Here is a 14,118-nt window from a genome sequence, read left to right on the forward strand (position 1 = left end):
GAACTGTTCAGTGTTTAATAGGATATTAGTTATAATGTGTATAATGGAATATTAACTTTTAGTTGAAGATATATTTTGATCAATAATTGTGGCCACTTTGTAGCCAATTAAATGAGTAAGTAATAACATTATATTATTCTGACTAGTACAGCAAAACTCACATTCAGCTATAATTATTAAAAACATCTGAATTTAAGTTACAAAATTGAATTAAAATTTAAGAAAATATGCATTTAGCCATAGAAAAGTAGTTCCATTACTAACAAAACAAAATAATACCAAGCTCCTCTACCAAATTGCCCTCAGAAGGTGGTGAATATCACCACCTTCTAACAATAAATGCTTACAGCTGGGCCCTACAAAACTTAGCGCACTTTTGTATTTTAGGATTATCCTTTTAGCAAAGGCAGATATGAGTCATAAAGCTTAAAGGGACATTAGTCACTTGTGTAATCTATAAACAGCTGAAACAAAGGATGTTTGAAATATAGAAACACAGAAACCAGGAGCATGAGTAGGCCATTCAGTCCTTTGCGCATGTTCTGCCACTCAAGAGGATCAAGGTTAATTCAGTATCCTGGTTCTGTTCTTTTTTTCATACCCCTTCATTTGTAGAGCCATTAGTAATTTATCTAATTCATTCTTTAATGATTTGTCCCTCTGTGGTAGAGCCTTACATGGGTTCACCACTCTTTGGCCGAAGAAATTTCTCTTCATCGCAGCACTAAATATCTACCTTATCTCCTTTGGCTGTGACCCCATATGAAGCTCAAGACCTCTAACCTGGATCAAAGCCTATAACTATATGGTAGCAGTAATTATCATTTTCCAAATTGGTTTTTGGACTATCTACTGTATTGGATTCGGCTGAAATTTGTTTTTTTTTTGTAGTTTAACCTTATTTATACTTGCGTATGTTTATATATTCACCTGCTTGTCTGTAAATATCCAGCGGATTTTCAGTAATTTGTAGTGTAGCAGGTTATGTACTTCTATAGTTTCTTTGTAAGCCTGAGGCATCTTGATAACATAAATCAAGAGTGTCCTTGTAGCCTCACAAGCTGTTTGTATCAGGGAAGATTCCCTTATCTGCCTAGCATGAAGCAGTTCCCAGTATATTGAGATATCATGAGGCAGGTTGTTTGGTTACAGTTAGAGTTAGTTACCTGCTGTTGTGTTGTTTGTAGTGCTTTATTGTTATTTCTTGGTTATGAATATCTAATAAAATGGCTGCAACTACAAGATAGGCACCTTATGCTGGACTTCCAAAGAACCTCTGGCCAATATCATCTCTAGGTCCAACAACAATCGCCACCCCATAGTACCGGAGAGATACTGCCTGAACAACATCCTCCCAGTTAGAGCTTTATTGTCATTGCTGAGGACAATGAGATTGCAGTGCTAATCCACTCAGAGCAAAACAGCAAACTGCCAATTCAATTACTAAGACCACATTGAAGAAATTTAAAAATAAGCCTCAGTTATTTAGAATAACATCTATGTTAGTACAGCAGTAAAAATAAACAACTTTAATGTTAAAAGAAACAGTGGCTGCCCCATTCAAGTGCTGCACATGTCCATGTTACAAAACACAGTAATTAAATGTAATTAATTAAATATAAAATAACATCAAGAATTATGTCCATGTATTGCACTTCGAGATTGTCCACAGTCCATGGGTGGGTGGGGAGGGGTTTCATTGTGCAGTTGCATGACAGCCCTGGGAAATAAGCTGTTTTTTAATTCTGGGTATCCATGGAGGGATGTTTTTATACCTCCAACCATCCACCTTGTCTAGTCCTGCAAGGATTTTGTACATTTGGCAAGATCACCTCCCATTCCTTAAACTTTAAAACACTTAATCTATTTTGTAAACTCTAGAATGCTTGATTTCTTTTCATACAACAATCCCCACGTTCTTGGAATCAGAGTGATAAACCTTTATTGCATTCCATCTAACACAAATTTAGTCTTGTGTCCTTTTTTAAGGAACACCAGTACTCTGTTTAAGTTCAGTAAGACTTCTTTACTCTTACGCTCATCCCATATTGCAATAAGATCTAATGTGCAATCCATGTTAGTAAAATCTAACCTATCACTGGATACTCAATTGTTAATCATATGTTAATATTCATATCTCATGTAGAAGAACACAAAGATCCCTCTGGACCCTATTTTTCAATCTCTCACCATTTTAAAGATGCTCAGCATTGCTCTTTAATCACGATGATGATTTCTCATTTTCCTACACATCTGCCAGAGCCTTGCCCATTCACCTAGCCCGCCCATACCCCCTACAAGGCTTGTCACACTGTCCTCAGAGCTCATAGTGACATCTAACTTTGTACAGTATCATTGTCAAATCTGGATATACTGTATTTACTTAGCTGCCTCATCCAAACATTGATATACACTGTGAACAGCTGGAACCATAACATCAATCCCATTGCCATACACATCAAAAAATGTCCCATTTAACCCTGCTCAGTTTTTACCTCATTGACTAGCTCATAAACTAAGGCTGTACCAACCCCGAACCAACTGCATCGGTTTTAGTTTTGTTAAATAACCTTTTGTGCAGTACTTGATCAAATGTCTACAGAAAGTTCAAACCACCATATCTACTGGTTCCTCTTTACCTACTTGCTTCACTACAGCCTCAAAAAGCTCTAATGGATTTGACAACCACTATTTTTCTTTCATTAATCCATTGTGACTCTGCCCAATCCTTTATTATTTTCCAAGTAAATGTAACCCCTTGGGTCGCCTCAGGCTCGCTCAGCTCTTTCTCGTCTAGGGGGAGCAGCCTTCGGCCCCGCCAAACTGAGTAATCAGCTGGTGTGGATGCTGTGTGATGTCCCCACTTCACCAAAGAACAGACAGTACACCATATGAGATAAAGTGATTACAATTTATAAAGATTACTAGAACTAAGTAATTAATAATGATACAGTATATATGAAGGAAAAGAAAATAAAGAAAAGGCACCAAACTTATCAAAGTCCAAACCACTTCATGCACAACCGTTGGAGCTCAATTACTGAAGTCTTCTGGCCACCATTCGATCTCCTCCGAACTTCTCGACTCGCAGCTCAGGACCACCCGAAGTTGTCAACCAAGCACATCTATCTTCGTCTCCTCTCCTCGGGGTACCTCCTGGCCTTGGACCCCGCTTGGGGTCCGTTCCTCGCCCAGTTTACAGCATCGCATTCTCTCTCTCTCACCCCCTCATGCCGATCTCCCCAAAAGCCCGCCAACAATAGCTTACAGACTCAGAACAAAGAACAACATCAATCCCAATTGGTTAACAAAGCAATACAATTCTCGTTATCAGTAAATTTTAACCCAAACAAGCTTCCAGCACTCTCTCATAACAAAGAAGCATTCCTACTTTTAACAAAACAAAGAAGCCATTTTGATTAACATACGCAGTAACAAAGAAAAAGAAGAAACTCCCTTTACATAAATAATGTCCACTTGCATATTAAAGAGATATATTGTTTTGATGTGTTGGGGCTTAGAGTACAAAAGTCATGGTCAATTATCACAAAAATGGATTTGTCAACCATCATATCCATTCTGACTATTTCCCCATCAAGACAAATCACATTAGTCTGCAGTGTGGCCATGCATTTCCCATCTTATCCCCCTATATCACTACAACTTATTTTCTCTCCCATAAGCTATCAGATCCCATTTGATCCAATTGCTATCAACTTACGTTAAGAAACAGTTTACAGTCACCAATTAAAACTCCAACACTTTGGAATATGGAGGAAACTGAAGCAACCAGTGGAAACCCGCAGAATTACAAGAGAACACTATCTCAGCATGGAGAACACTGCAGCCCCTGGAGTTGCTAGGCAACAGTACCACTGCCATCATCATCTTCTTGCAAATCTGCATGTCTTATGAGGGGCAGAGATAGGGTGGACAGACAAGTTCTATTCCCCCCACTTCCCACATCAAGATAGGAAGAGTCTTGAACTAAATGTAAAAGGTGAAATTTAGAGAGGGCATGAGGGGTAAGTTTTCCATACAGAAGGCGGTGGTTATCTAGAAAGAAATACCAGAGGTAGAGGTAGAAGCACATAGAAATATAACTACAACACTTAAAAGGCAGTTAGATAGGTACCTCAATAGGAAAGGAGCAGAAAAGTCTGGGCCTAATTCCGGCAAATGGGATAAGTATAGTTGGCATCAGAGCCAATACTGTTGAGGTGGACTGAAAGGCTCCATTTCTGTGCTGTATGTTTCTATGATTTTATCTTATAGAGACAACTCATGTACTCTCAACCAAAAGTGACAGAGGGATCTGCCGGTGATGAGGTGAAGCATGGATACAAGTTTTGTTGACTGGCAAGAGGCAAAGTGTGGGAATGGAGGGAGCTGCCAGTGACTATTGGTGTTCCTGAGGTCGATATTGGGACCACTTCATGTCAAATAATATTTTGATGATTTTCATGAAGGAATTGAGGGCTTTGTGGCCAATTTCAGATGACACAAAGGTAGGCAGGGAACAGGTAGTTTTGAGGAAGCAGGAAATCTGCAGAAGGACTTGGAAACATAAGGAGAATGGGCAAAAAAGTTCCAGATGGAGTATGGTGTAGGGAAGTGTTTGATCACGCACTTTGGTGCAAGGAATAAAGGAGTAGACTATTTTCTAAATGGGAAGAAAATTCAAAAAGCAGAGGTGTAAGGGGACTTGGGAGTCCTTGTGCAGGATTCTCTAAAGGTTAACTTGCAGGTTGAGTGGGTGGTAAGGAAGGTAAATTCAATGTTAGATTTCATTTTGAGAGGACTAGAATATAAGAGCAAGGATGCGATGCTGAGGCTTTATCAGGCATTGGTCAGACTGCACTTTGGATTCTGTGTACAGTATGGCTCTCAAGATAACCTTCTTGCTTTAAATCAGAGGTTCCCAGCCTCTTTAATGTCATCCAGCAATACCGTTAAGCAAGGGGTCCACGGATCCCAGATTGGTTTCTCCTGCGATAAACAGAGTGCAATGAAGTGGCAAATTATTTCCTGGGGTGGCTGGTCAGTTATATGAGGAAATGGGTTACAACTCTGTTTTTTAAAAGAATGAGAGGTAATCTCTCTGAAACATAGAACATTCTTAGAGGCCATAATTGGATAGACATGGGAAGGATGTTTTCTGGTTGAGGAATCTAGAATTACAGATCACAGTCCCACAATAAGGGGTTTGCAATTTAGAACTGAAATGATGAACAGCTTTTCACTCAGTGAGTTGTGAATCTTTGGCAATCTCTACTGTAGAGGGCTTTGGAGGGGCAGTCATGATTTTAAAAACTGAAATTGATAAGGGATGGAAAACAATAGTGGCTTTAAGGGGCCAAACAACCTCAGCATACACTTAAGTTCTTACATTTTCACTCAAAAAGGGTGCCTTTCCCAGTAAACAGCTGAGCAGCCTTTCAGCCTTCAGAATTGCCAGACTACTGCTGGAACTATAAACATATCTTGTTGTGCCTGTGCACAACTACATATCAATTAAATAAAAGCACACTGCAGGAGATGGCTTTAGGCAACACAAGTGAATCTGCAGATGCTGGAAATAAATAAAAAACACAAAATGCTGGCAGAACTCAGCAGGCCAGACAGCATCTCTGGGAGGAGGTAGTGACGACGTTTCGGGCTGAAACCCTTCATCAGGAGTGAAGTAACATGGGATGGTCGAGGGGGGGATAAGAAGTGGGGGGAAGGATAAAGTAGAGAGCTGGGAAGTGATAGGCTGGAGGGAAATGGGCAGGGGGAAGGTGGAGAATTATGGGAAATAAAAGAGAAAGAAAGGTAGGGCTGGGGGGAGAGATTATAGTGAGGGGGGAAAAAGAGAGAGAAAGAGAACCAGACTAAAATAATAGATAGGGATGGGGGTAAGGGTGGGGGGCAGGGGTGTCAATGGAGGTCAGTGAGTTGGATGTTCATGCCGGCAGGAAGGAGGCTACCCAGGCGGGAGATAAGGTATTGCTCTATCGACCTGCGTGTGGCCTCATCTTGACGATAGAGGAGGCCATGGATAGACACGTTGGAGTGGGAGTGGTCTGTGGAATTGAAGTGTGTGGCCACAGGGAGATCCCGCCACTGCTGGAGGACTGAGCGCCGGTGTTCGGCGAAACGGTCTCCCAGTCTGCGGCGGGTCTCCCCAATGTATAAATGGCCACATCGGGAGCACTGGATACAGTATATCACCCCAGATGACTTGCTGGTGAAGTGGTGCCTCACCTGAAAGGACTGTCTGGGGCCTGGGATAGTGGTGAGGGAAGAAGTGTGGGGGCACTGGTGTATTCACATTGCAGTGAGAGTGAGAGAACAATGCGCATACGTAGACAACAGATCAATATTTGGTGCTAAGAGCACACCAGTTTGATGGGCAGGGATGGGTCATAATGGGTGAGCAGTTCATTCAGATGTTATTAATCTCTTTGTTTTCTTGAATGGTTTTTCCACACCTTTCTGACCATTCCCACTTTGCTCCTGTCTGTAACAGTGCGTTCAATGGATGCAACACTATAGTAATGTTTGGAAGAAATCGATGGTAGTAGTTTACAAGGCCCAAGTATGACTTGAGTTGATATATTTTCTGGTTTGGGTATTTGTACCATTGCTTAATCTTCTCTCGTGACTTATGTAAGCCATGCTTGTCACTGACATGTCCACAATATGAGATTCATTATTGAAAACCTCACATTTCTCTCTCATTGCATACAGTACTGACCATACTCACTCAGCCTGGTAAACACCTTACCAAGGTTGTAGAGGTGCTGTTCATCATTTTTTCCAGTCATGATGATGTCATCAAGGCAAAATTGTGTTCCAGGGATACCTTAGAGCACTTGGTCCATTGCTCTTTGCCAAATTTCTAGAGCTGATGTGATGTCAAAGATGAGACAAATATATTGGAACAGTCTCTTTTGAGTGTTGATTGTGAGGAACTTCCTGCTTGACTCCTCAATCTCCATTTGATAGGCTTGTGACCAGTCAATCTTTAAAAACCTCTCTCCACCTGCCAAAGATGAAACAATGTCTTCTATTAATGGCAGGGGATACTGCACAGTACGCAGCACCAGGCTGATACTCACCTTGAAACCCCCACAGATGCAAACCGAGCTGTCCCTCCCTTTCTTGCTCACCAGGACAGTGGGCAAGGCCCAAATGTTCCACTGAATTCTCTAAGCTCTGAAATTCAACATCCACTTTAGGATATAATGTGTAAGGGCAGTCCAGTTGGATTTTTCTCAACCATTCAAACATTTTTCAATACATAAAGCTCCATCAGCTATGTTTGGCCTCCATAGATTACCTTCACTTTTAGTTTGCCTTCAGGGGACACTTTTTTGCCTGTGTGGGTCCTTAGCATCACTGAAGTCTTCTCTAATGGTCTCTTAGAAAACAATCTGTTGTAGTCAGTCTCTGGAATTATAGACAAAGCTAACCCTATATCCAGTTTCATACCAGACACATCTATTGTGATTCATATGATGTTGTGATCTGTTTCAGTAATACTATGCAGTTCCAGGCATGACAGTTCACTTTTGTCAGACTCTGTGTTGTTTGATTCTGTTTTGCGTTTGGTAACTTTAGCATTTGCTTAGTTTTGTGTTTGAGACTTTACATTCCATTGTGCTTTGTGTCTGCGTTGCACGCTCTCTCTATATGACCTCGTCTATGACACTTCCTGCAGACTTCTTCTTTGAACCAACAGTCACTTGCATCATGGGAGGATCTGCCACATTGAAAACATCCAGCCCAAGATCTTAAGGCACAAACTAACGGAGATGGGAGTAGACTCTCACATGGTGGATTGGATAGTGGACTACTTGACAGATAGACCTCAGTATGTGCGGTTGGGAGACTGTAGGTCTGACACGGTGGTCAGCAGCACAGGAGCGCCACAGGGAACCGTATTCTCTCCGGTCCTGTTCACCCTGTACACATCAGACTTCCAATATAACTCGGAGTCCTGCCATGTGCAGAAGTTCGCTGATGACACGGCCATAGTGGGGTGTGTCAGGAATGGACAGGAGGAGGAGTATAGGAAACTGATACAGGACTTTGTGATATGGTGCAACTCAAACTACCTGCGTCTCAATATCACCAAGACCAAGGAGATGGTGGTGGACTTTAGGAGATCTAGGCCTCATATGGAGCCAGTGATCATTAATGGAGAATGTGTGGAGCAGGTTAAGACCTACAAATATCTGGGAGTACAGTTAGACGAGAAGCTAGACTGGACTGCCAACACAGATGCCTTGTGCAGGAAGGCACAGAGTCGACTGTACTTCCTTAGAAGGTTGGCGTCATTCAATGTCTGTAGTGAGATGCTGAAGATGTTCTATAGGTCAGTTGTGGAGAGCGCCCTCTTCTTTGTGGTGGCGTGTTGGGGAGGAAGCATTAAGAAGAGGGACGCCTCACGTCTTAATAAGCTGGTAAGGAAGGCGGGCTCTGTCGTGGGCAAAGTACTGGAGAGTTTAACATTGGTAGCTGAGCGAAGGGCGCTGAGTAGGCTACGGTCAATTATGGAAAACTCTGAACATCCTCTACATAGCACCATCCAGAGACAGAGAAGCAGTTTCAGCGACAGGTTACTATCGATGCAATGCTCCTCAGACAGGATGAAGAGGTCAATACTCCCCAATGCCATTAGGCTTTACAATTCAACCGCCAGGACTTAAGAACTTTTTAAAAGCTATTATTAATGTTTTTTGAGATAGTGATTTAGATGCATATCATATTTTTTTACTGAGTTAAGTATTGTATGTAATTAGTTTTGCTACAACAAGTGTATGGAACATTGGAAAAAAAGTTGAATTTCCCCATGGGGATGAATAAAGTATCTATCTATCTATCTATCTTTGACTTTTTGCACCATTCAGGGAGATTTTGTGCATTTCACATCCTAACCTCTTTTTCTGTAGTTCTGCTGCATTCTTTTGCAGCAGTCTCTAACAACATTGCCATGCCCATCCTAAGGTTAGGTCCCTTTCAGATAGTAGCCTCTTTTGAGTGCTTTGACTCTGCATACCACATACAGCTGGACCTCCTTATCCGCAAGGGATTGGTTCCAGGACCCCTCGCAGATACCAAAAAACATGGATGCTCAAGTCCCTTATTTAGACTGTTTTAGTGCGGTGGACTTTAGGACCCAGCGGAGCCCCGGACCTTATTTAACCTGTCCCAGAGTGGTGGACTTTAGGACCCAGCGGAGCTCTGAATCCAGTGTTTCTGTTCATGAAAATAATCACGATCATGATTGAAAATAAAGTGGAAATAATAAAGTGATTGGAAAGAGCTGAAACACCATTGGTCATTGGAAAAGCATTAGGCTACAGTCGGTCAACGATCGGAACAATTTTAAAGGATAAAGTGAGAAAGGCCCTGCCCCGATGAAAGCTACAATTATTACTAAGCAATGCAGTGGCTTAATTATTGAAATACATACATTTCTTAAGTATTTTATATGCATAGAAAGGTAAAATATATACTATTTTCTAAGACAAACGTTTGACTAAATAATACTGGATGTAGCTGTTCTGACTTACTTAGTAAGAGAACTTCTGATTTTTTTTGATCCTGATCCACAATAACCTATGCACATCTTCCTGTATACCTTAGATTATCCCTACATTACTTATAATACCTAATACAATATAAATGCTATGTAAATAGTTGTTATACTGCATTGTTTAGGGAATAATGACAAGAAAAAAAGTCTGTACATGCTCGAACAACAAGTGCTGGAAGAGCACTTCAGTTTTTCTCGATTCGCGGTTGGTTGAATTCGTGCATGTGGAACTCGCGGATATGGAGGGCCGACTGTACAAACCTGACCCTTAATGCATTAGAAAGTCCATCTCTAAGGTCACAGTATTGAGAAAATTTGCACAATTCTGCGATGCGTTCAGAAACGCTTTCATCCTTTGACTGGTTTCTTTTGTAAAATCTAAATATCTCAGCTATTACCTGTGGTTTAGGGCTCAAGTGATTTTATAAAATTGTAACAATCTCATTGAATGTCTTACTTGCTGGCTTTGCAGGGGTTACTAAACTGCATAAGTGACTGTATATTCTTGGGTCCATAGAGCTAAGAAGAGCAGGGGCTTTCTTTTGTTCCTCCACATTGTTTGTGTTACAATACAGTTCACACCTTTTGATACACGACTCCCAGCCTTCATTAGCGCTATCAACTTCATCAACCTCCCTGACTCAAGCCATCATCAAATTATTTTCACTTCAAATTACTCACGTGTTTTCTGTCATCAGAGACAGCCTCCTCTGTACTGTTTAATTCTCACCGTTTCATCCCGTAATCCTGATCCCGCCATAACCATTGGTACAATTCATAATATTTTCTGACATTCAGGTATGTACTCATTGCCAATTTGTTGTGTCTGTGCAGAACTACATATCAATTAAATAAAAGCACGCATGCGGGAGATGGCTTTAACTGGTGTATTCACATTGCAGTGAAAGTAACAGAACAATGCACGTGTGCCAACAACAGATCAATACTTAGTGTTAAGGTGGGGGGGGGGGGTCATTGCTCTAAAATAAATAGATCCATTCATTACATATCTGGTGACCAATGGTTTTGTATATTGCACCCCTCATACCAATGAATGATCTGTCTGCCTTTTAGTCAATACTCCTAACAACAATTGTTATTAATAATCTTAACCTTTGCTATTAAAATAGTCCCTTTTTCAGGCTTTCCCACACTACCCCAATATATGAGGAATGCTTACCAAAGGAGATAGCTTTGACATTAAGCTAAAGATGTTACCGACTCACAGGTTTAGTGGCCTGCACTGCAGGTGGATAGACTATGACCAGCAGAGGTCATAGAATAGCATTAAAGTCCGCTGCTCTAATCTTCAGAAAGTTCCGACTGTCCTCAAGGCCCAACGTTGACTGCCCAGACCTTATTTTCCCAAACTGGGTTTGGGAGCTAACATTAGCACCCTGTAGGAGAGTTGGAAGGACAAATAGGCAACTTGGATTAACAAGCCTATGGGTCAGGGTAGGTCGGGCCAACATTTCCAGCTGGAGGGATTAAGTGGCATTGCTTCAGAGGGGTGGGGGGTGGATTGAGTATTAGGGTCCTTGGGTTGTGGACTGGGAAGTCAGGATGGATTGAGAATATGGGGGGAGGAAACGAATAGGAAGCGGTAGTCAGATTGCTTTATTGATTGGAGGTTGGAAGGGTGGAAGGGAATAGATCGGGTACAAGGGGAAGTTTCAAGCAGCAGGGTGGGTGTTGTTTCAGGGAGGTCATCAAATTATGGGAACTACGTTGATTATTTCTGTACAGAAGGGGCCCTATGGATAAACATAAGTAAGTGGTTTACCTTACCTAATGGTCCCTATTATTAGGTACTTTAGTTGTTCCAGGAGCACCCAACAATGGGGTCTCCCAGTACATCATCCTCCATTTTCCTCAGTACTTGCCTAATGGACTGCCGACGAGAAATTATGTCATCCCCTGTGAGACCGTCCACAACATGAAAATCATGGCTGGATCTTAAGTGTGAATGGTAACTCAAAGAAAGAGTTTCTAAACATAGAAAGCAACTTGCAGATCATCTTATGCCATTGAGAAAACCAATGTTATGCAACAGGATTTCTTGGCAAAAATTTCTGCCATTCATTTCATCTTAACTTGAAATGAAGTGATGAGATTTGGAGGAAAAATGGAGCATTGGATGATATAATGGACACCTGGACCTTCAACTGCATGCATAAGACCAAACACACAGTGGGAGCAGTGATTGTAAGTAACATCTACCAATGACAGAGGGGACTTGATTCTCCTCTTACCATGATGACAGACACAAACCTGATTTAAGCAAATAAGAACAAAATGTTCTAAAATTCATAAAACCTCTTCTGAATTGCTGGTAACATTTTCTATGTATGCTCTTTTTCAGAGATTTATTTTCCAAAAAAACTATGTTTATTCATAAAATATACAGTTAAATGATGCAGTTAATTGGATTATATTAATTTCTGCACTGAGAATTTTATTAGAATCACTTACAACATTCATATTTTGCCAGCATAGCTCCAAACATTCCATCAATGCTAAACTTTGAATTACTGCTCTTCCCCATTTCCAAACACATTACAATGCGTCACCCGTTCCCAACAGATACACACTTAACTCACAGTAAACATCAACATTTACTAGGGAACAAGTATTTCCAGTCTTACAGCACATTAAGGTGGGTAAATCTCCAGCGCTTGACAGAAAGCATCATTGGATTTTGTGGGAGACTAGAAATTGTGAAAGTCCACACAGAGATACTTGATTTTTTGTTAGCCACTGGTGATGTTCCTGAAGACTGGAAGGTGGCTACTGTTGTCCTATTATTTAAAAAGTTTTGCAAGAGGAAGCAAGGAATTCACAGGCCAGTCAGCCCGACATTGGTGGTGGGAAAGTTGATTTATTTATTTATTGAGATACAGTGTGGAAGGGACCCTTCTAACCCTTCAAACTGCACTGTCAGCAACCTTCAGTTTAACCCTAGCTGAATCATGGGACAATTTGCAATGAATGGCCAGTTAACCTTCTAACTGGTATGTCTTTGGACAATGGGAGGAAATCGGAGCACATGGAGATATCCCACAGTCAAAGAGAAGTACAGTACAGATACAAACTCTTCAGCCTGGCTAAACACTTTTGAACTGCTTACTCCTCATTGATCTGCACTGGGGCCATAGCTCTCCATACCCCTACTATCCATGTATCCATCTAAAATTCGCTTAACTGTTGAAATCAAGCTCACATGCACCACATGTGATGGCAGCTCATTCCACTCTCATGACTCTGCAAGAGAATAAGTTTCCCCTCATGTCTCCCTTAAACTTCTTTCACCCTTAACCCATAACCTTTCATTGCAAGCCACACAACCTCAGTGAAAAAAGGCTGCTTGCATTTCTCCTATCTATACCCCTCATAATTTTGTATTCCTCTATCAAATCCTCTCTATGTTTTAAAGAATACCTATTTAATCTTTCCTTTTAACTCAGGTCCTCCATACCTGGCAACATCCTTGTACATTTTCTCTGTATTCTTTAAACCTTGCTTACATCTTTCTTGTAATTAGGTGATCAAAACTGCACAAAATACTACAAATTAGGCCTCATCAATGTCTTGCACAACTTCAAAATAATATCCTTTCTCCTGTACTCAATACATTGATTTATGAAATCTAATGTGCTGAAAGCTTTCTTTATGACCCTATCTACCTGTGTCATCACCTTCAACGAATTATGCACCTGATCCCTTTGTATTACAACACTCCTCAGAACCCTACTGTTCATGTGTAAGACCTACCCAGGTTGGTCCTACCGAAGTGCAATACCTCACACTTGTCTACATTAAACTCCATCTGCCATTTTTCAGCCTATTTTTCCAGCTGATGCAGATCCCTCTGCAAGACATGATAGCTTTCCTCACTGTTCACTACACCCCCAATCTGAACCAGTTAAACACATTATCATTTAGATCATTGATATCATTGATCAAAAATGGCAGATGGAATTCAATGCATTGTCAAACAACAGACCCAGCACCAATCCCTGTGACACACCACTAATCACAGGCCTCCAGTCAGAGAAGAAACCCTCTACTTCCACTCTCTAGCTTCTCCACAAAGCCAATGTCTAATCCAGTTTACAATTTCATCCTGAATGCTGAGCAACTAAACCTTCTTGACCAGCCTCCCATGTGGGACCTTGTCAAATGCCTTATGAAAGTCCATGTAGACAACATCCACTACCATGCATTCATCTACTTTCCTGATAACTTCCTTAAAAAACTCTATAAGATTGGTTAGACATGACCTACCACACACAAAGCCATGCTGACTATGCCTCACCAGTCCATGTCTATCCAAATATTTATATATCCAGTCCCTTAGAATACCTTCCAATAACTTTCCCATTACTGATGTTTGACTCACCGGTATATAGTTTCCTGGTTTATGTTTAGAACCTTTTCTAAACAGTGGAACAAAACTGGTTTTCCTCCAATTTTTTACTGTGTACCGTGCCAGCAGTTAATGGTTGAAATGACAATAAACTTGACTTGTCTTG

At 41.0% G+C, this 14,118-nt stretch overlaps 1 protein-coding gene across 1 annotated transcript in view; it reads right to left on the bottom strand.

Moving 5' to 3' along the window:
* LOC140734466 (5-hydroxytryptamine receptor 2A-like) overlaps positions 1-6,892 on the bottom strand; it is a 380,090-nt gene extending 373,198 nt beyond the window's left edge. Inside the window, exon 1 of the mRNA XM_073058450.1 lies at positions 6,770-6,892. The gene's annotated coding sequence lies outside the window, so the exon portion shown is untranslated. The remainder of the gene's footprint in view (positions 1-6,769) is intronic.
* Positions 6,893-14,118: the final 7,226 nt, after the last annotated feature.

This window comes from Hemitrygon akajei, chromosome 10, assembly GCF_048418815.1.
Source record: "Hemitrygon akajei chromosome 10, sHemAka1.3, whole genome shotgun sequence".
In the NCBI taxonomy this organism is placed as follows: domain Eukaryota; kingdom Metazoa; phylum Chordata; class Chondrichthyes; order Myliobatiformes; family Dasyatidae; genus Hemitrygon; species Hemitrygon akajei.